The sequence below is a fragment of the Pelodiscus sinensis genome, chromosome 17, assembly GCF_052426305.1.
Source record: "Pelodiscus sinensis isolate ZL-2025 chromosome 17, ASM5242630v1, whole genome shotgun sequence".
Lineage (NCBI taxonomy): Eukaryota > Metazoa > Chordata > Testudines > Trionychidae > Pelodiscus > Pelodiscus sinensis.
The window spans coordinates 25,451,204-25,469,056 of NC_143068.1; the positions used below are offsets into that span (position 1 = coordinate 25,451,204).

At 49.7% G+C, this 17,853-nt stretch overlaps 1 protein-coding gene across 2 annotated transcripts in view; it reads left to right on the plus strand.

Moving 5' to 3' along the window:
• The window catches only part of PKIG (cAMP-dependent protein kinase inhibitor gamma), a 42,039-nt gene that overhangs the window by 5,386 nt on the left and 18,800 nt on the right, over positions 1 to 17,853 (plus strand). For both annotated transcript variants that reach the window (XM_089769703.1, XM_089769704.1), the window contains exon 2: positions 3,944 to 4,015. The gene's annotated coding sequence lies outside the window, so the exon portion shown is untranslated. The remainder of the gene's footprint in view (positions 1 to 3,943; positions 4,016 to 17,853) is intronic.

Sequence of the window (17,853 nt, forward strand, 5' to 3'; positions counted from 1 at the left end):
ATAAGGAAGAGCACAGACTTTTTGCTTCAGGACATCAATTAACAGAGAGGGGTTATCCCACAACGGGCTCTTGCACTTTGATCTGAAGCAGCTGGTGTTGCTGAGTATGGTTGGAGGCAGGATAATAGGATTGGCTGAGTCACGGGGCTGAGCAGATGAGGCAATTATTATGCACATCGGTCTGAATTCAGTCCATTGTCTGTCCATGAATCAAGAAGTGTGAGGCTGACCTTCTCCACACTCTGGTCACCTTGGCTTAACCAAAAGGGATTTCCTTTCTGGCTCAGAAGTGGTACCACAGTCTCTGTTGTACAGAATAATGCTGAATGATGCAAGAATAGTTCCAGGATTTTTGGAACATATGTTCATTTTGAACCCGTGCCGAGATCACTGCATTAATTCCATACGTTCAGCTACCACCCAGTAACGTCAGTACAGAACACAAAAAAGACGTGTATTTGGTTGAATCCAATGAATCATAGAACATAAGAACATAAGAATATTATGGTTGGAAGAGAGCTCAAGAAATCATCTAGTCAGCCCCCTGCTCCCAGCAGGACCAACCCCAAACTAAATCATTCCAGCCAGGGTTTTGTCAAGCTGGGACTTAAAAACCTTTAGGGATGGAGATTCCACCGCTTCCTAGGCAACCCATTCCAGTGCTTCACCACCCTCTTAGCAAAGTAATTTTTCTTAATATCCAACCCAGACCTCCTCCACTGCAATTTGGGGCCATTGCTCCTCATTGTGTCATATGTAACCACTCAGAACAGCCTTTCTCCATCCTCTTTGGAGCGCCCTTCAGGTAGTTGAAGGCTGCTATCAAATCTCCTCTCGATCTTTTCTTCTGCAGACTAAATAAGCCCAGTTTCTTCAGCCTCTCCTCGTAGGTCATGTGCTCCAGCCCCCTAATCATTTTGGTTTCTCTCTGCTGGACTCTTTCCAATGCATCCTCATCTTTTCTGTAGTGAGGACCCAAACCTGAATGCAGTACTCCACACGTGGCCTCACCAGTATTGAACAGAGGGAAATAATCACTTCCTTCAGTCTGCTGGCAGTGCTCCTACTAATGCACTCCATATGCCGTTAGCCATCTTGGCTACAAGGGCACACCGTTGATTCATATCCAGCTTCTCATCCCCTGTAATCCCCAGGTCCTTTTCTGAAGAACTGCTTCTTAGCCGGTCAGTCCCCACCCTGTAGCAGTGCTTGGGATTCTTCCATTCCATAGGCAGGACTCGGCACTTGTCCTTGTTGAACCTCATCAGATTTCTTTTGGCCCAAACCTCCAATCTGGCTAGGTCACTCTGGACCCTCTCTCTATCATATCTATCTCTCCTCCATCTGAGTGTCATCTGCAAACTTGCTGAGGGTACAAACCAACCCATCATTCAACTCATTAATGAAGATGTTGAATACATCAGCCCCAGTGATGCCCAGGGTACTCCACTTGATACTGGCTGCCAACTGGACATTGAGCTGTTGATCACTACCCATTGACCCCAACGACCTAGCCAGCTTTCTGTCCACCTTGTAGTCCATGCAACTAAGTCATATTACAGGTTGAATATCTCTAGTCCAAAACCCATGGACCTGATGGGTGCTGAACCAGAGAATTTGCCAAACCAAATATTGTCTAGCAGCATTACCAACACTTCCACTGCTTACTGGGCTCTTAGAAGACATTTGGGGTAAATCAGAGCTAAATAACAGCACAGAACACAGAGAGCTAGGACTGGTGACTGTAAACAAACTTTATGGAGCCACAGGAAACTTGGCCCCACCCATGACAAGTGGACACTGAACTAACTAAAATCATGCCAGACCACAGATGTTGCAGGACCAGAAAGCGCCAGACTAGAGAGCTTCAACCTGTGTTTTAATTTGCTGGCAAGTGTAATTGCTAGTGTAATTCATTCATACTCAGATTCAGCCGATCAGACACACTGGGGATGTTCCTGGAAGTGCCCTGAAGTAGCTACACAATAAAGTCACCAGAGATAAAGATCTGAAATGCCAGTATTCCTGCATCCCACTCACACAAAGCCTAGAATAAGATTCCTATGGTTAAAGGTGAATCCTTAGTCCCATTTTGCAAAAAAAGTCACCCCTGCCTGGAAGGCCTTTGCATCCCGTTAATTCAGCAACAGCCCTGGCTGGGAGGATGCAGGAGCAGTGCAATCCCAGCAGTGTAATCTCCAAGTTTCACGCATGCACATGCAACCGCCCAGAATCCCTGTGTAGAGGAAGAGTGTGGGCCAGTGGTTGCTTTTCCAGTCCATAGGCTGGAATCAAGGCTGTGGATGCCTGTGGGTTGGAAAGTTGAATTCCATCCTCCAGCCACCAATGTTCTATGGGGGACAAGGGTGAATTCCATCGCAGGAGAACAGGCCTGCACCACCCTACCTCTTTGCTTGCTCGCTCAGGTGAGTATGTTCTTTATGGGTCTAGTTTAGGCTCTGCCAGGGGCAGACACACAGTAAATCTGAAGCATGGGATCCTGGCTCTTTGGGTTGCACAGCTAGTGAGCCACAGGAGAGCAAAGAAGCAAACTGAAAGAGCATGGCCTTTTAATGTAGCATCCTTCCTTCCTGCATTCGTGTGCCTGGCTGGTTCCCTCTTGGAAGCAATGTATATTGCCAGACATGGGACACTGCTGCAGGCATGTCGATGGAGCTCCAGATTGTCAAAAGATTAAACAATGCCATAAATGCGTACGGTCAGATTTGTCTTTCTTTAGCTGGACACTAATAATCATAATTAGAGTTTTGTATTTATATGCCCCTGTCATCTGATGATCTCAGAGTGCTTCCCTCTATAAAATAAGCAAGTCTCCCAACTCCCTCTGTGAGAGAAGCAAATATTAAGAATAGCTCCAGTTTACTGATGAGCAGACACACAAAAGCAAAGTGATTTGCCCAAGGTTGTACAGGAATCAGTAGCAGAGCCACTGCCAGCAATGGCCCTCCTGCTCTGATCACTAGTTAATTCAGTGGAAAGCGAAAAAACAAACAAAAACAAAAAAAAAGTGGGGGCAGATCTGCAAGCAGGGTTGCAGCTGGTGAGAGATTATGCCTGTCATTGCAAGACAGTAGGCTAAATAAATTAAACCAGTTAAAGTTGTTGTACCAGGTAGTCCTTGTATCCTCAAGCTAGCTCTTGCTTTCCATTCTGCTAATATTTGCTCCTGGGAGAAAGGAAAAAAATGCCCCTGATGTTCCAGTTTGGCTGAAGGCTCAAACAGCTGCTAAAAGAAATGAGTTTGTTGGCTGAGTTTTGCAGGTCAGGAGATTGCAATCAACCAGTAGTTGTTAGAACCAGAGAGGAAATTTATTTGACCAGGGGTTCAGGGACATTGGAATAACATGCAGCTGCAGGCAACGGTGAGTAAACCTAAGACCCATAAGATAAACTAAACAAATCATCTGAGAGTACAGTAACACATGTCCTCTCTGGCCTTCCAGCACCGAATAGGGAAGTTTCACTGCTTTAAACACCAGTTTATTTACATTCTTGGGGAAGCCAGTGAATTCTCTGAGCAGGCTGGATTCAAGCACTCAGAAGTGGGGTCATTTCACTTCTCCACTCATGTGCGAATCCGTTAAACAAAGAAGTAAAATAGACCAAAGAGAGAAATCGCTTTGGGAAGCACGACCTCTTCTGAGGCCTTGTCTGCATTGGGATTGTGTTCAGCCTGGGTGCTGCTGTGAACATCACAGTTCACATCAGTGGTTAAATCCCAATGTACGTGAGTTTCCTGTCCATCAAGCATGGCTCCGGAAAGCCAGGTCCCCAGATTTCTAAGCAAGGCCCTTTCAGCACATGTTTTTCCTTGGCAGCAGTGGTCACAGGTAGGTTTGGAGAGGGGACCACACAATGAATTTACTAATTAAGGAATAGCCAGTTTTTCTTACATTTATTTTTCCTTTTGCCTGTTCCTTAGAGATATTTGCCCTGATGTGTACACAGCTGAACATCTGAAGACATGAATAGTAGGAAGATCAATTAAATAAAGGTAAGATTTTACATTCTGATTGGTTATCTGGAAAGGCAGCGGTAGTGACTTGATTTCCATTCACAGAGTGACTTAAAAATCACACAAATCAGAAGGATCTTTTTCCATTTAGTAAAAGACACTTGCTAGAAAGTTGAATGGAATGTGTTGGCATCTAATATAGGTCTCTTCTGATGTCTATAAGCAGTTAATGAGACAGTGAGACTACAGCAATGGGTTGACGGTTTAGTAATCTGGGAAGCTGACCTGGGAAAGGAGATAACACATCAGTCTTGGGAACTCATTCTGAGTAACCTACAGAAAATCTTAGTCCTGCAAATGCACAAAATCTGCATGTGTATCTCTCTCTAGTTCTGCAACATACAGAAAATTCTTAGTTGAGTAGCCCTGCTGGGCCAGGCAATTAAAAAATACCCTTGCAGATTGCTGACTTGTTTGTATGTGAGCCCGATGTCTGCACACAAACCCCAACCCATGTGTGGTCACCAAGGGTTTGAGGTTTGCCTCTGTCAATCTGAACCGTACAGTCTTCAGGATCACGCCTAGACTCCAGACAGCTCATGACTGTATGTGCAGAGATTGCACCTCTAAGGTTAACAGCTCCGGTACAGCTATACACAACTTCCCTACAGTATTCCCTATACTGTATGCCATGGCAAGGTACTTACACCAAACCCTGGTGAAATGCTGGCTGCTAGGACACATACTAATGCAAACCATGCCCTGCTGTCTCTCTCTGGCTGGCGTATTGTTGTGTAGCAGTTGGAGTATATTTTGAAAATAATGCTGGAGGTGTCCATACACACACCCTGCACTTACACAGTCACTAAACATTTCTTTTCTATACAAATCCATGTCACAGCCTCTAACTCTGTGTTAAGAGTAAATCTAAAAAATCCATGGTGAACCCCAAATGCTCCCTTTGCAAAGCCTCAGTAAATGCACATGGGGTCCAGAGGAGGGAGTCCTGTGGCTCTGTAGCCACTGCTTCCCCACTGTGGAAGAGGGGTGTCCACTGTCTATGCCCTCTTCCCCTATCCAATCCCCCTCTCTACTGGCAAACCATGGAGGCATCAGCCATGCTGCTCCTTAGCACATACTGGCTGGCAAAGAGGAGCTCTCTGCCAGCACTACTGCAGCGTTTGCAGCTTCGGGGATAAATGACTGTAATCCAAAAGGATTCTCCGGTGCATACAGCTTCATTTCCCCTGCAAATGCTCAGTGGTTTGGCCAGGCCTCTGCCATGCAGCGCCCCCTGCCCCTCAGGTGTTTGAGCCAGCGTCCGTACAGCCTAGGGGAAGATGTGGAGGTGGAATCTCAGTAGATGCATAAACTATGACTCCTCTAGGTGGTTGCTGATTAAATCCACTTTTGGGGGGGGAAGCTGCTGCACCTGACTCTGCGTGTGTATCTGCAATTTGCACAGAGCAGGATTTAACCCATTGGTAGGGAGAAGCTGCAGTTGCCTAATACGTCTGAGAAGGGTTTCTCTGCCTCTCTCCCAGAGCACGGGGAAGCAGAGCTGTTTCAGCCAGGCCATCCCACATCAGCTGGGAAGTTTTTAAGGACTTTCAGCCAGCCAAGGTGGCAGGTCAAGAGACCATTCTAGGCAGTTAAAAGCATTTGGGCTGGGCTTGAGAGTCACCAAGCCCCACCCTGCACTGCAACAGGACTGATTCTATTATGCCTACTTTGTCCCTAATACCAGGTGTCTAGCCTGGTCTTGCCTGAAAGCTACTGATGACAATTTCCCCTGGGAGATTCATTTCACAGGCTCATTTTTTCATATAGCCCCAAAGGCAGGGATTTTCCATCACTGTCCTAGGCAAACATTGCTACTGCCCTATTATGGATCACATAAGATGTTTTGTTTTATTTTAATGGGAGGGAAGACTATATAAGCTGGTACCTTGGGAGAAGACTGGAGCCAGGGTTGCTAATCAGCCAGGCTCTTTCCATAGTAACATTCTCTAGGGCCCTCCGTTCTATTTTTGTGCTCTTACCGAGCGCTGCTGAGCACCTGACCCCTGAGGAAGCTTGCTGTCAACTCTTCCGATCATTCCTCCTACTACAAAGCAGTATTTCTTTGGGAAGCTGAAGGGGACACACCAGGCTAGTGGAGGTTTGAATAAGAGGAGGGAGAAACAGGTGCCCTGGGTTCTGTGTATGCTGTGCTCATATAGTCTCCCTGAGCTCGCTTAGGCTGCAGATTATACACTCTAGCGTGCAAGAGAGCTGCCTCCCTTCCTAGCAGTGTACCCAGCATTCTCCCAAAACACAAACTCTAGTGCCTTCCCTTCACAGGATATAAACAGAGACCACTGCACATTCATTTCCTTCCCTTGCTGAGTAAGGATCAAGTACTTCCCCAACCAGGCACGCCCTCAGTTTTCATTGATGGGCTCTGCTAGCTCCTCTCTCCACCCTCTCCCCCTTAATCACACCAGGCTTCCTCCAGCTCCCTTTTATGTACCCTGGCAGGGCATCAGCTGGCCTTTGTTGAAAATCGGCCCCAGCTGTATCTGGTTCCCAGCTATTTAACCCTTCCATGCCTGGTTCTACATCCCTACACCTCTGGCAGGGGACATGGATGCATGACCTGCCCTAGCAGCTAAGAGGATTAGAAGGTGGAAACTGATGGGTGACGTCTACATTGGCACGATCTTGCGCAAATATTCTTTAACACAAGAGTTCTTGCGTTAAAGTATTTGCGGAAGAGAGCGTCTACACTGGCATGTGCTTTTGCGCAAGAGCATCTGTGCCAGTGTAGATGCTCTCTTGAGCAAGAAAGCTATGATGGCCATTTTAGCCATCGGGCTTTCTTGCACTAGAAATTCATGTTGCCTGTCTACACTGGCCTCTTGCGCAAGAACAGTTGCTCAAGAGGGCTTATTCCTGAGTGGGAGCATCATAGGGTATGTCTACACTACAGCACTAATTCGAACTAATTCGAACTAAGCTAATTCGAATTAGCGCATCTAGACTTAAAAACTAGTTTGAATTAGCGTTTTGATAATTTGAACTAGAATGTCCACACTGAGTGGACCCTGAACCGAAGTTAAGGCTGGCCGGAAGTAGAGCCAGCAGGGCATCAGGTTACGACTTCGAGTGTGGAGCTGCTGCCTCAGGCTAGCCGAGGGCTGTGCTTAAAGTGACCCGATCCCCACCCCGGACAGACAGTTCTCAGGGTTCCCTGCTTGCTTGTCTACCTCGATGAGGGACAGCAAAGCGGTCCTGTCTTGGAGTGCCCTGAGTGCCCACACTTGGCACATCACAGCACTCGGCCTCAGCCCGGCTGCACTTGCCGCAGGATGCCATCCGGGGGCTCAATCGGGGGGCTGTCAGGATCCAGGAGACCCTGCAGGAAAGCTTCCACCCCGAGGAGTCCGCAGAGCCACCCCAGTCCTCCCCATTGGGAGCTTGTGCCCCATTCCTCCCTCACCTCCTTCCACTTACCCCTCCCCAGCCCCCCTTCCTGATGTAAAAAATAAAGGACACGTGTGTTCAAAAATACAAACTCTCTTTATTTAACAAAACTGGGAGGGGGGGATTAACCTCTGGGGAGACTGGGAAAAGGAGGTGGGAGAGGGAAAGAGAGAGGGTAGGAGAGGGGAGGGGGAAACCTGGGAGGAGGGAGGGGGAAGCCAGGGGAAGAAGGAGGAGGGGAATTATAAAACTATGGTATGCCCACATCTTCTCATACTGTGTACAGATGCGATCTCCTCACCCCAGAAAAGATATTTTGGCCTTGGAAAGGGTTCAGAAAAGGGCAACTAAAATGATCAGGGGTTTGGAACAGGTCCTATATGAGGAGAGGCTAAAGTGACTGGGACTTTTCAGTTTGGAAAAGAGGAGACTGAGGGGGGATATGATAGAGGTCTATAAAATCATGAGTGGTGTGGAGAGAGTGCATAAAGAAAAGTTCTTCATTAGTTCCCATAATAGAAGGACTAGAGGACACCAAATGAAATGAATGGTTAGCAGGTTTCAAACTAATAACAGAAAGTTCTTCTTCACAAAGCAAATAGTCAACCTGTGGAACTCCTTGCCACAGGAGGCTGTGAAGACTAGAACTATAACAGAGTTTAAAGAGAAGTTAGATAAAGTCATGGAGGTTGTGTCCATGAAGTGCTATTAGCCAGGGGGTAGGAACGGTGTCCCTGGCCTCTGTTTGTGGAAGGCTGGAGATGGGTGGCACGAGACAAATGGGTTGGTCACTGTCTTCGGTCCATCCCCTCCGGGGTAGCTGGTGTTGGCCGCTGTCAGCAGACAGGCTACTGGGCTAGATGGACCTTTGGTCTGACCCAGTATGGCCGTTCTTATGTTCTAAGCTCAGGGCTCAGGGTCGGGGGTCTCACTGGACCACCTTGATTTTCATGCAGGCTTACTCCTGGGTTTGCATATGGCCGTTGGTGGCCAGGCTGACAGCTATCCTGCCCTAGACGGCCACTTTCCTGTGCCTAGTGCGGAGGTCGTGGACATTGGAGGCCTCCCCCCAAACCTGGATGAGGTCCACGATCTCCGCACTAGACCAGGCAGGTGCCTGCCTCTTGCGGCCCCAGGGCAGGCTCCTGGGAGCTGCCAGCCTGGTCCCGGGAAGAGGCGGAGGGCTGGGTGGCAGCAGGTAGCTGGCTCGTGCCGTGCCAGGTGCAGGGTCTGTTGGCTGGGTGCTGGCAGGCTTGCACCTGGCACAGGCACTGTAGCCAGACCATGCCCCATTAAGGGCTCCAGGGCCGGGAGGAGGGCAGAAGAATTTCCCTGATTGTGCCCAGAGTGGCCACCAGGGCAAGCTGGAAAGGGCTAGCCTCCCACTAGTTCGAATTAAGTGGCTACACAGCCCTTAATTCGAACTACTTAATTCGAACTAAGCGTTAGTCCTTGTAGAATGAGGTTTACCTAGTTCGAATTAAGTGCTCAGCTAGTTCGAATTAAATTCGAACTAGCGGTTTGTATGTGTAGCGCCTATGAAAGTTAATTCGAACTAACGGCTGTTTGTGGTGTAGACATACCCATAGTTCTTGCTCAAGAAGCCCTGATTTCACACATTAGAACGTCAGTGTTCTTGCGCAAGAACTCCCCGCCAGTGTAGACAGGCAGCATGGTTTTGCGCAAAAACGGCCTCTTTGGCGCAATATCATGCCAATGTAGACACAGCCATGCACTTTAAATCCTGACAGGTCACTCGGTCAGAATTCAGGAGCCTGGGGAAAATCTCATTGCCCTAAGGCAGTGTGAGGTTGTTTTCAGCCTGTGAGTGGAAATACACCTGTGATCAGAGCCTGTTTTGTGTAGACCTTCCTTTCAGTCTTCTCTGTAGTCATTGTTTTATTAGTATCGTCCATACAAACAGCTTAAAAAAAACACCAGGAAAAATAAAAATTAAAAAGAAAAGAAAATGCCACCATAATTACCCCTCCTAGCGCTCTGTGAAGGGCACAGACCTAGGTGGTGGCTAACAGTTTATCCCAGAAATACAATTAGTCTCTATGGAGCCACAGGACTCCTTGTTGCTTTTAAGGCTCTGTGTGTTACATCTCTTTGCTGGGTGGCAAAGTGCAGGTCAGAGAAGGCCTGAAGGCTGCTTTATGTTGCGACTGCTGCTGTAGCCTACCAGGGTCACTGCAGCTCTGCCGAATAGCCAGGGGAGAGGTGTGCCCTAACCGTACCCTGTCCATCCTCGACACCTCCCTGCCGTGCTACTTGTGTCCATACCTGGTAGAAAGGTGCCCAACCTGTCTTCCTGCAGGGCCTTGTGGCTGCTTGGGTCAGTGTAACTGGGCTAGAAGGCATTGATGTTTCCTTCCAGCAGAGATGTTTGTATGTTGATTACTAATGTACTCATTTGGGTGCTGGTTCTCGTGTTCTTTTAAAATGAGATCGTTAATTTTAATGCCCCAAAACTTCCTTTTCCTAGAGAAGGCTCATATGTAGAGATTAGTCCCCTGCAGCTCTCTGTCTGCCGGGATCCCTGCTTTGCAAGTGGAGGCCTGCTCTTCAGTAATGTCCTTCTTCCCTGGAGGAAGCAGAACAGAAAGCCCCCTGCTGTATTAGCACATAGAGACTTTGGGATGTGTCAACCAATTCAACATGGGAACAAAGCACAAATACAAACATGGTCATGGCAACTGGGTAGGGCTGAGTGAAGGGACCAATTATTTCCATTAATCAGCACGCTGAGGAGCAGCAGCAAGAGGTTTCAAGTGCAACTTAGGAAAAAAAATCAGGCTAGATCGCAGAAAAAAATTGTAATAGCTTGATTGCCAGGGAAGACTGTAGAATCGCTGTCATGGGGGAATTTTCAGGACTTGTGTTCCTATAAATTGAATGAAATCAACTCTGCCCTCATGCCAATAGAGTGTCTCCTTCATCCCCAGGAAGCGTGCCTACACTGAAGAGTTTTTTTTTTTTTTTTTTCAGAAAAACAGCCATTTTTCTGAAAAAAACTTCACGTACGTCCACACTGCAATCGCGTTCTTTCGGAAAAAAAATGGAAAGAACAGAGGGGGTTTTCCGACATTGGTAAACCTCTTTCTACGAGGAAGAAGCCTTTTTCCAAAAGAGCTCTTTCGCAAAAAGGCGTGTGTGGACGGGAAAGAGGGAGATCTTTCAAAAGAAGAGAAGAGAGGAAAAAGCACAGGCGCCCTGATGGCCATTCCGCCCATAGTGATCACAGCTTACATGCGAGATAGCGTTCACACTCAATAGACGCTATCTTTTGAAAAAGCAGATCACTTTTTCGGTGTGCTTTTGCAGTGTGGACACTCTCTTTCAGAAGAAGTTTTTTCAGAAGATCTCTTCCAGAAAAGCTTCTTCCAAAAGAAGCCTGCAGTGTAGACATAGCCTCAATGGGAGTCAGGGGGCATAGCTCAATTGAACAGAGCTGCAGCGACTCACACTACCTGAGGAGCTAAAAGGGAAAATTAGCTTGGGCTGAACCTGAATGTGAGAGGAGTACTCCTACCACAGGAGGCTACGCAGGGAAATGTCTGTGCAGACAGATGGATGATACTGAGGACAGAGAGAAAATGAGGAGAGAAGTGGACTGTTTAGTTCTGTTGGCCCTTCCCTTCCCTCTTCCTCCATCTCCATTAGTTCAGGCAGGGGTATTACACCCTTAGCAGTTCTGTTCTGAGTGGGATAGCTGCATGGCCTCCATCTTCATCCTCTCTCTGACTCGGGGCCAAAATGCTCCCATTGCAAGCCAAGAGAGCTTTCTCCCCTCGCTACCTCTGACCCACTTGGGTCCTGAACGTCAAGCTGGGTTCCCTCTGGCCAATAATAGAGATTCACCGTCTTCCTGGGTATGTCTACACTACCCCGCTAGTTCGAACTAGCGGGGTAATGTATGCATACCGCACTTGCTAATGAAGCCCGGGATTTGAATTTCCCGGGCTTCATTAGCATAAGCGGGGAGCCGCCATTTTTAAATCCCCGCTGCTTCGAACCCCGTGTAGCGCGGCTACACGGGGCTCGAACTAGGTAGTTCGGACTAGGGTGCCTATTCCGAACTACCGTTACTCGTTTCACGAGGAGTAACGGTAGTTCGGAATAGGACCCTAGTCCGAACTACCTAGTTCGAGCCCCGTGTAGCCGCGCTACACGGGGTTCGAAGCAGCGGGGATTTAAAAATGGCGGCTCCCCGCTTATGCTAATGAAGCCCGGGAAATTCAAATCCCGGGCTTCATTAGCAAGTGCGGTATGCATACATTACCCCGCTAGTTCGAACTAGCGGGGTAGTGTAGACATACCCCCAGGGTGTTACACAGGGCAGAATATGGAAGCGAGTGACCAAGGCTGTGGGTGTTTTGTGAGGCCAAATAGACTCCAGCTCTCCCTCCCACTGCCTGGTTTCACTCCCTGGAGTCAGCAGTTTGGACTCCAGCTTCCCAGACAGAGCAGTTTAGTGCAGTAGGAAGGTGTCACGTTACCTGTATTGTCGATCCCAAATGTTTAAATTAATGATCCAGGACTCATGACATTTGTCTAAGTAAATATATCAGGAGGACTTTGGGGAGGGGACTCCTGGTTTCTAATCCTTTAGGGGGCAGTTGGGTCAGGTTTTCAGACTTTTCCCTGCTCTCACAGGCGCAATGAAAGTTGCAATTCTCATGTAACCCCTAATCTTAGAGTGGGGCTGTAAAACAACAACAACACTCGTGTAAGAAATGGCAACCCAGATCCCAGGTCATGCAGAGGAGCAGAAGCACCCTGTTTGGCTCAGGTATGTCTACACATGTTACAATCACACCTCCCCATGCAGTGTGGACACACCCACAGTCTCATAGCCCAGTCCTCTTCAGAGGTTGTGTGATGCTGGTTTGCATCACAGACAAGGGAGAACTATAAGTAACCTACACTAGCCTTTTTTCAACACTCCATTGCTCAGACATGCTTTCCACTGCATGCTACTATTGATTGCCCTTACGTAGGGCTAGATGTAGCATTTTCTCACCACCATGACTTGACTCCCTTGGCTCTCACTAAGCCAGTGGTCCCCAACGCGGTGCCCGCGGGTGCCATGGCGCCTGCCAGGGCATTTGTGTGCACCCGCTGACAGCCTGGGCCGGCCCCGCCCCCAGCGCGTGGCGCACGGGAGGCGCCGGCCCCAGGCACATGACACGCACTGGCATGGGTGCGCGGCGCTCGGGCCGCCCCAGCCCCGGGGCACATGCGGGCGCTCGGGTGCGTGACGCTGGTGCCGGCCCCAGGCGCGTGGCTCGGGCGGCGGCGCTGGCCCCGGGCCCACGGCACAAGACGCTTGGGTGGCCTCGGCCCCGGGCACAAGGCGCTCGGGCAGCCCCAGCCCTAGGGCACATGCCGGTGCCGGCGCCGGGTGCAAGGGTATCCCCGTCCCCTGGCGTGCCCCCGGACGTGCGGCCCTGCCTCCGGGCGCCTGGCACGTGAGTGGCCCCACCCCCCGGGCACCCGGCGCGTGAGTGGCCCCACCCCCGGGCGCCTGGGAGCCTCTAAAGATTGGGGACCACTGCACTAAGCCCTGGTCTACACTAGGGAGTTGTTTCCAAATAACTTCCCTTATTTCAAAATGACAAGCGGAGCGCCCACACTGCCAAGCCCGTTATTTCAAAACAACGGGCTGATTATTTTGCAATAACTCCTGCTTTCCACGGGGAATAACGCTTATTTCAAAATCATTGTTATTTTGAAATAGTGTTAGTGTGGACACTCCGCTGCTGCTATTTCGAAATAACCACTCCTCAAAGTCATTCAAAGTAATTCCTCCCCCAGTGCTTCCTGGGGCTCTAAGTCGAGGTAGCATGCCCACATTAAGGCTACATCTGCACTGATATAGCTATTCTGTGTCTTTTAAGTGCGCCCGTTATTTCGAAATATAGCGGGCTCACTCTTTCAACATCCCTGTAAACCTCATTCCACGAGGAGTAAGAGACACTTCAAAATAAGTGCTGTGTAGACCGCGCCAAATTTCGAAATACGCTATTGCGAAATTAACTGGAAATAAGCTCTACAATTTGCGTAGCTCAAATTGTGCAGCTAATTTTGAGCTCCGACTGCAGTGCAGATGCACCCTACAGGAGCCTGCCTCGGAGAAATTTTGAGGCTTCCCTGTAGTGTGAACACGCTGTTTCAAAATAGTTATTTCAGGAGTTAATATTTCAAAATAAGTTATTGTGAAATAGTTTTCTAGTGCAGACAGGTGGCCTAGGATCCGAGCTGCTACTTGGGCTAAGAGATTTGGCTGGCTAATGCTAATGCTAATAAGATTGTTGCCACTGACAAAAGCCTCACCACAATTTCCTCTTGCATGAGCAATGAGGCAGCACAGCCACAAAGGCAGAGGAGCATGGGACCTCATCTATCACTTGGCCCTCTTGCCCGAATTAGTTACTCCAGCCGGGACCTGTGCCGACACAATGCCAGAAGAACAGCTGGCGTGGCAGGCGTGGGGGTGGCTCAGGCACGTGGTATGTTGGAAGAGCCTGGGGGGCAGGATAGTTGAAGGTGCTGCAGGCCAGAACTGAGGTTTTGAGGTGCCCAGAGCTAGCGCAGAAAGGCATGCTGAAGGCAAGGGCTGACGTGCCTTGGGAAAGTTGTGCAAATGCCCTGGGATAACCGGCGGAGCAAGAGTTCAAGTCAGAATTGAAATACATGGGCCGAGCTATGTAGGAGGAGCCCACATGTGGAGCAGCAGGGGATTCTGCCAGGTCAGTGCTGAGGTGCACCGCAAAGTGAGGGGGGCGGAGGGTCCTCAGAAGTGGAGCTGCAGGACGCAGCTAAGAACATCAGGTAGATGAGGCGCATGGGCAGAGCAGTGTGTGGGGCCCAGGACTGAAACGGTGGGGGGTACAAGAGAGCAGGTGAGGGGGGAGAGATTCTGAAGCTCTCCAGGCAGGGAAGCCCACGGCCTGCACAGGCACCTGGGCAAGGTGGGGGGGGGGCTCAGCTTTGCGCTCCCCGAAGGGGCAGGGCCTTGGGCAGAAGTGCCCCACCTCAGCCACTCGGAGCATACCATGCAGTGCTCTGGGGGTGATTTAAAGGTCCTGGGGCTCCAGCTGCCATTGCTGTATTATCAGCAGTGACCGGGAGCCCCAGGCCCCTTTGAATTGCTGGGTTACCCCCCCCCCCCCACGGGCAGGCCTCTATTCAGGGAAAATTCATCTGGCCCCTACCCAGAGTGGGGTTAGTTCAGCCCACTTCAGAGAATTCTTTAATTCCATGAGCACAGAATGGATTGATATTTTAAACAAAGCCAGTGGAAAAGCAGGACGCTGTTGCTGGGACTGTAGGGTTAGACGCTGATCTCTCTTTCATATGCTACTTCTTTAGGTTCTGTCTTTCTGGCAAATCTTAAAGAGCCCTGAAATCTCTCCTCCTCTTGAAGCTGGAGGCGGCGGCGGCTGTGTTTCATGTGGTGCAGCTGAGCTCCCTGAACTTAGTAGGAGAGCCTGAGAGTGCAGCGTTATTTACATGATTTCCTTCCCAAGACACAAGTGAGCTACTTACCACAAGCCAACCTGACCTCTCATTTGTTTAGGCTGCAAGCATGAGTGAGTGGAAGGTTGTGGGAAACTAGTGGAGGGCTCTGGCAAGTCTTTTCCATAAGGTTCTAGTTAATGGGAGTGACAAGTATGGACTAGTCCAGGGCTATGTCTAGACTTCGGAGTTTTTCCGGCATACTGGAGGTATCCTGGAAAACTCTGCCAGGTCCAGGGAATGTGTCTGCTCTTCCAAAATATATTTTGGAAAAGCAGACGCGCTCTTTTGGAATCCCTATAAACCTCGTTTCACAAGGAAGAAAGGCTCTTGCAAAAGAGGAGTTTTTTTCCAAAATTTGGCCCAGTGTAGACAGGTTAAATTTTGGAAAAGCCGCTTCCAAAAAAAGAATCGGATAAAGGTACGCAAATGGCAGAGCGCAGTTTGCGTAACTTTTTCCTCCCCCAAAAAAGCAGCAGTCTAGACGTAGCCTGGAGGCCCTTCCTCTGATTGCTTTTTCCCTTTGCCAGCCAAAGAACGTGGACTTGAAAATGCTGCACTTCCTTCCTCCCCACAGTGTTGCATAGTAATAAGAGTTGGGAACAGTTGACATATTTCAGGAGCCAAATACACCAGCAAAGCACATTAAGACTGTGAGTTCTTTGGGGCAGAGACTGTTTTTTCTCTGTGTTTATCCACAGCCGAATGCCATGCCCGGGGCTCCCATGAGCTACTGCAATGCAAATAAGCAGCAATAAGAATGACAGGTTTGGTAGAGATGGATTAGGGATGGTGAGGCATTTTCTTGCCCCATCCTTGTTTTCAGGGGCTTAAACACACACACACACATGCACGCATGCACGCACGCGCACACACACACACACGCACGCTCTTTGGGTTGAAATTTCTTATGCATGTTTGCAGGCACAATGTCATTGGAATGATTGCTAAACTCCCAGCTGGCTGTAACCAGAGTCCTGGTGGAAACCCCTTGACTCTGTCTAGTTCTACCGTAGGTGCAAAGACTTCTCCCCCCTCTGGCAGAAGCGGTGTTGCAGTTTTCCCTGCAGAATTCAAGGGAGCACAGAAATCCTGCCGCTCCCCTTTCTGTGCTCGGGCAGCCCACCCTCCTCAGAAGGAAATGGTCTCACACCATAAATATGTTAAGAGCTCAGGGAGGCTGGTGTGCGTGTTTTGCTGCTCTTATGGATCTTGCCCCCAAAGGGGAGTTCTAATAATAGACCCTGTACTGTGGAACAAAAGGGCAAGGGCTGATTCTTAAAAGAAAGCTGTTTTAATAGAAGAAATTGTGCAAATTCACTCATGGCCCTGCCGGGTATTACAGGGGAAACGAAGCAGGATGAGATACCCGTAGAGAGCAGCTGACCACACGTCCCTTCTCCCCTACAGGCCCACATTGCTGTGCTGCTAGAAAAGTTGCATCCTCTCGTAAGATTGATCAGCATCACCATTTCCTTCAGATTCACAGCTTCATGACTTGGTAGAATTTCAGGCCAGAGGGTGATCGTATCTCCCATGTAGAACAGGCCACTGAGACGGAGGCCCCTCATCCCTTTCACCTTCCTGTCATTTATCCTTATCACACTTGGCCCCGATGCAAAGTTGGCCCAAACTCAGCCTTCTGCACCACACCTTCCGATCCACCCAGCCTGGAAACACCATGTTTCCTCCCAGATCTCTGACTTCAGGGCTGGCCTTACTCAGCGGCAAAATACACAGCTGTGCAGGCACCTGAAAATTTGAGGCACCACTGGGTCTTAATGTCCACCCACCTGCCTCTTCCTCTCCCTGGCCTGTGGCTCTGCTTCCTGTGGAGAGGATCTAGGTAACTTTGCAGTGACAAAGCCTGCCAGAATGATTAGCAGAACCTGTGAAAGAGCCATTCAAATGGTAATGAAGCCATTTACCAAGCATTTGCCAACCCCAGGTCTACACCCTCTGTTTGCTGTGTTAGCCCACAGGACCTTCGTTTAAAAATTTGCTTTTTCATTAGTATGTGGCTGAAGATTATAAAATCACAGCTCTAAAAAATTGTCCCCCCTCGGCTACTATCAGGCATAGGGGCGCTAGTAATAGGAATAAATCCTCAGCCCATAATGCCTAAGAGCAGCCCTGTCTAATGTCTCTCCTCCTGTCATCACAGTCAACTTCCCATTCCCACTGCCAAAAGGAGCTGTGCCGTAACTGGGTCCGGGGACCGTCATGGTGGAACTTGTCCCCACCCCTGTCTCCCAGCCCAGTTGATGTTGTGGTGCAAAGGGAGCCTTCGTGAACTGGACCTGGGAGCAAGCTCTGGGTTCCCTGGGTGAAAGGAGCTAGAGATGCACAAAGCAGGGTCGTTCCATGTGGCTGCTCGAGGGGGAGAAGTTTTGGCAGGGAGCAAAGCATCATTAAGCCTGGTGGGCTGGAGGAAGTTCAGCCGCTGGGAGGTTGAGGCCTTGGTGTTTGCAGGTGCCGCCTGAGCCTCCGATTCAACACAGCCCTTTCGCACGTGTGTCAGTGTGTGGCTGAGTCAGGGCCTAAATAGTGCAAAAATCAGCCATGGTGATCAGGGTTGTCCCGAAGGAAGTGCAGGGCCTGGGGCAACCTCCCTCCACCCCAGAGGCCCCGGAACAGGGACTGGGGCAACACACCACTGCAGGCCTCAGCCAGCCACTTCCCTAAGCCCTCTCCCATCCCCTCCATCCCTGAGCAACGCAGACCGGGGAATAATGGGGGGGAGGGCTGGTGCAGCCGGGGTCCCCCTCCCCACTGCGGAGTTGGGGCCAGAGTGAGCCGACAGCCTGCTATGCTCTGCCCCGCCACACCACCCTCCCGGCCTGCTGTGCCCGCTTCTTCGTGGCGGCGGGACACAGCGCGTCCTGGAG